The following is a 7,945-nucleotide window of genomic DNA, read 5'->3' as shown; positions in this document are numbered from 1 at the left end:
TTTTCCCAGCAGAGCTGTATCTATATGGGATCAGAATATAATAGTAGTGTTATAAATCCATCCCAGCTCTCTGTATACTGCTGCTATCTATATGGGATCAGGATATATATAGATATACTCCTCCCCTCCAGCTCTATCTGTATACTGCTGCTATCTCTCTGGGATCAGGATATATTGTAGTTATATACCTCCCTACAGCTCTATCTGTATACTGCCACTATCTCTGAGATCAGGATATATAGTAGATATTCACCTCCCCTCCAGTTCTATCTGTATACAGCTGCTATCTCTATGAGATCAGGATATATAGTAGTTATGCACCTCCCCTCCAGCTCTACCTGTATACTGTTGCTATCTCTGAGATCAGAATATATAGCAGATATTCACCTCCCTACAGCTCTATCTGTATACTGCTGCTATCTCTATGAAATCAGGATATATAGTAGTTATATACCTCCCCTCCAGCTCTCTGTATACTGCTGCTGCTATCTCTGAGATCAGGATATATAGTAGTTATACACCTCCCCTCCAGGTCTATCTGTATACTGCTGCTATCTCTCTGAGATCAGGATATATAGTAGATATTCACCTCACCTCCAGCTTTATCTGTATACTGCTGCTATCTCTATGAGATCAGGATATATAGTAGTTATACACCTCCCCTCCAGCTCGATCTGTATACTGCTGCTATCTCTATGAGATCAGGATATATAGTAGTTATACACCTCCCCTCCAGCTCTATCTGTATACTGCTGCTATCTCTGAGATCAGGATATATAGTAGTTATACACCTCCCCTCCAGCTCTATCTGTATACTTCTGCTATCTCTATGAGATCAGGATATATAGTAGTTATACACCTCCTCTCCAGCTCTATCTGTATACTGCTGCTATCTCTCTGAGATCAGGATATATAGTAGTTATATACCTCCCTACAGCTCTATCTGTATACTGCTGCTATCTCTCTGAGATCAGGATATATAGTAGTTATATACCTCCCTACAGCTCTATCTGTATACTGCTGCTATCTCTATGGGATCAGGATATATAGTAGTTATACACCTTCCCTCCAGCTCTATCTGTATACTGCTGCTATCTCTCTGAGATCAGGATATATAGTAGTTATACACCTCCCCCCAGCTCTATCTGTATACTGCTGCTATCTCTATGGGATCAGGATATATAGTAGTTATACACCTTCCCTCCAGCTCTATCTGTATACTGCTGCTATCTCTATGTGATCAGGATATATAGTAGTTATATACCTCCCCTCCAGCTCTATCTGTATACTGCTGCTATCTCTATGTGATCAGGGTATATAATAGTTATACACCTCCCCTCCAGCTCTATCTGTATACTTCTGCTATCTCTATGAGATCAGGATATATAGTAGTTATACACCTCCCCTCCAGCTCTATCTGTATACTGCTGCTATCTCTCGGAGATCAGGATATATAGCAGTTATACACCTCCCCTCCAGCTCTATCTGTATACTTCTGCTATCTCTATGAGATCAGGATATATAGTAGTTATACACCTCCCCTCCAGCTCTATCTGTATACTGCTGCTATCTCTCTGAGATCAGGATATATAGTAGTTATATACCTCCCTACAGCTCTATCTGTATACTGCTGCTATCTCTCTGAGATCAGGATATATAGTATTTATCTCCGGGACATCCAAAACTGACAGAATTAGACAATTAGATTCTATGAGACCCCATGACCTGGAGGAAGCGCCGCGTGCAGCTGTCTCCTATCTGGGCTGATTATCTCTAATAACATGGTTTCTTTCATAAGCTGACGTTCCGTTTCCGTGTGTCAGCAGGTAGAGGAAAGCGGGTTACACGGCACGCCCCGGCCCCTGACCGTTACATCGGCTGCGGTGACTGTATGGAAGTTCATTACACCCTCCAGCTAGAAAAACATCTGCTGGCTCTGCTGATGTTTCCTGTGCGACTGCGGGGGGAGGATCCGGCGAGGATGTGACCGTTCTCTCCTACACACAGTTCACATGGAACCTTCAGTCGCCTCTTTACTCCATACGACTATCCAGGTGCCGGGGTCCCCCCTGAAGGTAATCTCACGATTAGTCCCCCCGGGGTGCGGGATGAAACGCGTCTGTGCTCGGCGTTTATTTGAACAGCAGCGGTTTTATTAGCTGGGAACGTGTCTGAGCAGTGCCGTTTCTATGGCCGTGAAAAAATAAAAGGGCAAGACGAGACAGATGTCGTGTTGTGTGCGACTACATGAAAGCCCCAGACAGGATGGCGGGGTAATAGCTGGAATTGTTACTTTTCCTACATAATCTGCTTTTTTTTTTTTCCTTCTAGAAGCCTCGGCGGTCGTAGAGTTAACTACTAAAAGATCAGCGTGACAGCGGAGTCTTCATGTAAGTTATCTGCGCTCGAAATGTTTAGTTGTTTTTAAAAACAGAAAAATATAGATACTTTTTTTTCCCAAAACAGCGCCGCTCTTGTCCTCAGGTTGTGTGTGGTATTACAGCTCGGCTCCATTCACTTTAAGGCTGGGTTCATACTGAGGAATATCTCCGGCGCTGACTGAATCAGTTGCTGCTGGACTTTGTTCCTTTCACTTCAATGGAACTGAGCTGCAATACCGTCATTTTGCAACAGCTGTAGGCACACTGGGCATGCTGGGAGTTGTAGTTTTGCAACAGCTGAAGGAACACTAGGGTTGTAGTTTTGCAACAGATAAATGTATACTGGGCATAATGGGAATTGTAGTTTTGCAACAGTTGAAGACACACTGGATATGCTGGGAGTTGTAGTTTTGCAACAGATAAATGCATACTGGGAGTTGTATTTTTGCAACAGCTGAAGGCACACTTGGCATGCTGGAAGTTGTAGTTTTGCAACAGATGCACTGGGCATACTGGGAGTTGTAGTTTTGCAACAGCTGAAGGCACGCTGGGTATACAGGAATTTGTAGTTTTGCAACAGCTGGAGCCATACACGGCATGCTGGGAGTTGTAGTTTTGCAACAGATGAAGGTAAACTGGTAATACTGGGATGTGTAGTTTTGAAATAACTGGAGGCTTCCTGGGCATGCTGGGAGTTGTAGTTTTGCAGCTGGAGGCACTGTGACTGGGAAACACTGATCTAATGTGTAGTCGGCCTCCGGACTCCCATAATGTCGGATTAATTGGGTGTATTGGATTACATCATCCCTGAATCTTCTGTTCAAGGGGGAGAAATCCTGCTTACATGGGATGTCTGGCAGCGGCTTTCTCTGCTTTCCCCATTTAGAAAACATGTACGCTCAGCTGGCCCAAGTGTGCATGTGTATGGGGGAAATCACATTCCTGTTGACACTGTGGAAATTCCGCTCATGGAATTCCGATGCGGAATTCCTTTCTGTTTGAAGAAAGAATGTGTACAATCCGCGAGCAGAATCCAATAAAAGTCAATGATAATTTTTTTTCCGCCCAACATAATTTTCGCACGGAATTCGCACATAAATTGTGCGCAAGAAAAAGGGAAATTCTAATTCGTGGTTGTAGGCCAGCAAAAAAAATTCCTCCTCTATTCCACTCAAATTCCTCAGTGTGAACGTACCCTAACAGGCTTTGCAGTAGAGCTGAATGTACACAAAAATGTCCTGTTCGTGACGCCAGAAAAAGGGTTGTATATGTAGACTGAGGGTTGAAGTATCACATGGCTGGAGTGGTTTAACCCTAGATCACCATGTAGATTCCCACATTCCATCACTACTATTTCCATAAGATGTAATCCATACACACGGTCCCCGGGAAATAAGACCTCTAAAGCAGGGAGGGAAAACCACTTGTACGCAAAAGTGTCCCGTTCGTGATGCCAGAAATGGGGTTGTATATGTAGACTAAAGTGTAGGATGAGGGTTGTAGTATCGTGTGGATGGAGATGTGCAACCCTGAAATACCCTTTAGATTCCCACAAACCACTATTTCTACAAAACTGTAATCTGTACACAAGACCCCCTGGGAAATAAGACTTCTAAAGCCGGGAATTATGGAGAACAACTTGTACGCAAAAGTGTCCCGTTCGTGATGCCAGAAAAAGGTTGTATCTATAAAGACTGAAGTGTATGATGAGGGTTGTATCATGTGGCTGGAGTGGTGCCACCCTGTATCACCATGTAGATTCCCACAAACCACTATTTCCATAAAACTGTAATCTGTACACAAGACCCCTGGGAAATAAGACTTCTAAAGCCGGACTTCTGTATTACCTCAGTATAAAGTGCTGGAATGTTAGGCAGGCTCCCCCTGAAGGTGAAAGAGCTGCAGGACATGCGCTCACGCTTCTCTGGCTTGGTCAGAACTAACTCTGAACATATCTGACCAATGACAGCGCTGGACTGGACTATACCATGTGCTCTTTGGATCCTCCCCCCTATCCTGGGAATAAGGGTGGAGACTGACAATTCTTAGCAGTAATTGGGTTGACATGTGACATTACCAGCTCTTACAGTGCAATAGACTTATGGATATAAATAGTTAACCCCTTACGCTCTATATAAGGATCAGTGCAGGCAAGACATGGAAACACAGAGAGACTTTAGAAAGAGCAGCAAACCTTTGTGACTGCAGCCACTCGAACAGTGCGACTCCACTCCGGGACACCACATAAGGCCGGGGTTAAAGGGGTACTCCGGTGGGGAAAAAAAGTTGTTGCTTCTTTTTTTAAATCAACTGGTGCCAGAAAGTTCTACATATTTGTAAATTACTTCTATATAAAAATCTTAATCCTTCCAGTACTTATCAGCTGCTGTATGCTCCACAGGAAGTTGTGTAGTTCTTTCCAGTCTGACCACAGTTCTCTCTGCTGACACCTCTGTCCATGTCAGGAACTGTCCAGAGCAGGATAGGTTTGTTATGGGGATTTGCTCCTACTCTGGACAGTACCTGACATGGACAGAGGTGTCAGCAGAGAGCACCGTGGTCAGACTGGAAAGAACTACACAACTTCCTGTGGAGCAGATGAAGATTTTTATATAGAAGTAATTTACAAATCTGTTTAATTTTCTGGCATCAGTTGATTTAAACATTTTTTTTGGATGAGCAGTAGAGGAGAAATTAGGCTGAGGGGGCAGCAGAGCCGAGTTGGGTTGAGGGGGCAGCAGAGCTGAGTTGGGTTGAGGGGGCAGCAGAGCCGAGTTGGGTTGAGGGGGCAGCAGAGCCGAGTTGGGTTGAGGGGGCAGCAGAGCCGAGTTGGGTTGAGGGGGCAGCAGAGCCGAGTTGGGTTGAGGGGGCAGCAGAGCCGAGTTGGGTTGAGGGGGCAGCAGAGCCGAGTTGGGTTGAGGGGGCAGCAGAGCCGAGTTGGGTTGAGGGGGCAGCAGAGCCGAGTTGGGTTGAGGGGGCAGCAGAGCCGAGTTGGGTTGAGGGGGCAGCAGAGCCGAGTTGGGTTGAGGGGGCAGCAGAGCCGAGTTGGGTTGAGGGGGCAGCAGAGCCGAGTTGGGTTGAGGGGGCAGCAGAGCCGAGTTGGGTTGAGGGGGCAGCAGAGCCGAGTTGGGTTGAGGGGGCAGCAGAGCCGAGTTGGGTTGAGGGGGCAGCAGAGCCGAGTTGGGGTTGAGGGGGCAGCAGAGCCGAGTTGGGTTTGAGGGGGCAGCAGAGCCGAGTTGGGTTGAGGGGGCAGCAGAGCCGAGTTGGGTTGAGGGGGCAGCAGAGCCGAGTTGGGTTGAGGGGGCAGCAGAGCCGAGTTGGGTTGAGGGGGCAGCAGAGCCGAGTTGGGTTGAGGGGGCAGCAGAGCCGAGTTGGGTTGAGGGGGCAGCAGAGCCGAGTTGGGTTGAGGGGGCAGCAGAGCCGAGTTGGGTTGAGGGGGCAGCAGAGCCGAGTTGGGTTGAGGGGGCAGCAGAGCCGAGTTGGGTTGAGGGGGCAGCAGAGCCGAGTTGGGTTGAGGGGGCAGCAGAGCCGAGTTGGGTTGAGGGGGCAGCAGAGCCGAGTTGGGTTGAGGGGGCAGCAGAGCCGAGTTGGGTTGAGGGGGCAGCAGAGCCGAGTTGGGTTGAGGGGGCAGCAGAGGCGAGTTGGGTTGAGGGGGCAGCAGAGGCGAGTTGGGTTGAGGGGGCAGCAGAGGCGAGTTGGGTTGAGGGGGCAGCAGAGGCGAGTTGGGTTGAGGGGGCAGCAGAGGCGAGTGAGTTCAGGTGCAGGCTCGGTGAGTGCACAGGCAGGGTTCACAGTCCAGGAGCATACACTCGAGAATCATCAGGGTAGAAGGCACTGGTGTCAAACACAAGGCCCGCGGGCCGAATTCGGCCCGCCAGACCTAGTCATGTGGCCCGCGTAGCCGCTGCCGGCCGCCAGCCTTCACCAACGTCTGCCCTCTAGCAATCCTCCTTCGGTCCTCCTCCTCTATGGTTGTACGCACGGAATGTCAGTGACGTCCCGTGCGTACAGCCATAGAGACGCAGGAGGACGCTCTCCGGCCGGGGCCTGGTAAGTGACCGGCGGCACGTTATCTTCTTCTCTCCAGCGTTCCGGTCCCCACTCGACCGGTCCTGGCATCTACTGCTATGGTCCATAGGCCATAGCAGTAGATTGTGACCCCGGGCTGGAGGAGCGGTGACCGGATCATAGTGGGGGCAGCACACAGACATACAGCCTCCAGCCATACACTGTATATGGCTGGAGGCTGTATGTCTGTGGGGAGGGAGAGGGGGATGCTGCCAACCTAATGTGGGGGGGGAACTATACTGCCAACTAATGTGGGGGAACATGCTGCCTACCTAATGTGGGGGGAACTATACTGCCAACTAATGTGGGGGAACATGCTGCCTACCTAATGTGTGGGGAACTATACTGCCTACCTAATGTGGGGGGGGACTATACTGCCAACTAATGTGGGGGGACTATACTGCCAACTAATGTGGGGGAACTATACTGCCTACCTAATGTGGGGGGAACTATACTGCCAACCTAATGTGGGGGGAACTATACTGCCAACCTAATGTGGGGGGAACTATACTGCCAACCTAATGTGGGGGGAACTATACTGCCAACCTAATGTGGGGGGAACTATACTGCCTACCTAACGTGGGGGGAACTATACTGCCTACCTAACGTGGGGGAACTATACTGCCTACCTAACGTGGGGGGGAACTATACTGCCTACCTAACGTGGGGGGAACTATACTGCCTACCTAACGTGGGGGGAACTATACTGCCTACCTAACGTGGGGGGAACTATACTGCCTACCTAACGTGGGGGGGAACTATACTGCCTACCTAACGTGGGGGGAACTATACTGCCTACCTAACGTGGGGGGAACTATACTGCCTACCTAACGTGGGGGGAACTACAAGGTACTGTACATCGCGGTAGGAGGGGTAGTCTTATATGGCGAGTATATCCCAAGCTCTACATTTTAACTGTAAAAATTGGGGGTCGTCTTATACACCCAGTCGTCTTATACGCCGGGGGGGTGTCCTACAGATACAACCGGCCCTTTGAGGGTGACCAAACTGCTGATGTGGCCCCCGATGAATTTGAGTTTGATACCCCTGCTATAAGGGATCAGGCGGTGTCAGGATATCAGGCTCAGGTCAGATGCAGGTATACAGGACAGTAACAAGGGACCAGACACCTTCACTTGTAGACACTACACGATTGCTCAGGCACCAGGAGACAGACGGAGCCCCCTTATATTTGTGGTGCCTTACAGGGATTGGCGGGAGTTACAGTAAGTGCTAGTGCACAGCCTCTAGAGGGCAGAGCAGAAACTGCAGCAGGAGGAGGTCCAGAGGAGGAGGAGGAGGAGGAGGTCCAGAGGAGGAGGAGGTCCAGAGGAGGAGGAGGAGGAGGTCCAGAGGAGGAGGAGGAGGAGGTCCAGAGGAGGAGGAGGTCCAGAGGAGGAGGAGGAGGAGGTCCAGAGGAGGAGGAGGTCCAGAGGAGGAGGAGGAGGGTCCAGAGGAGGAGGTCCAGAGGAGGAGGTCCAGAGGGGGAGGAGGAG

The 7,945-nt window shown here is 49.6% G+C and overlaps 1 protein-coding gene across 4 annotated transcripts in view; it reads left to right on the top strand.

Moving 5' to 3' along the window:
• The first annotated feature begins 1,802 nt into the window (after positions 1 to 1,802).
• Positions 1,803 to 7,945, top strand: part of LOC130296685 (CMP-N-acetylneuraminate-beta-galactosamide-alpha-2,3-sialyltransferase 2-like) — a 74,740-nt gene continuing 68,597 nt past the window's right edge. For all 4 annotated transcript variants that reach the window (XM_056548494.1, XM_056548495.1, XM_056548497.1 and 1 more), the window contains exons 1-2: positions 1,803 to 2,075; positions 2,332 to 2,390. The gene's annotated coding sequence lies outside the window, so the exon portion shown is untranslated. The remainder of the gene's footprint in view (positions 2,076 to 2,331; positions 2,391 to 7,945) is intronic.

The sequence above is a fragment of the Hyla sarda genome, chromosome 12 (assembly GCF_029499605.1).
Source record: "Hyla sarda isolate aHylSar1 chromosome 12, aHylSar1.hap1, whole genome shotgun sequence".
Taxonomy (NCBI): domain Eukaryota; kingdom Metazoa; phylum Chordata; class Amphibia; order Anura; family Hylidae; genus Hyla; species Hyla sarda.
The sequence above is the reverse complement of the archived record's forward strand: the minus strand, read 5'-3'. Positions and strand labels throughout refer to the sequence as shown.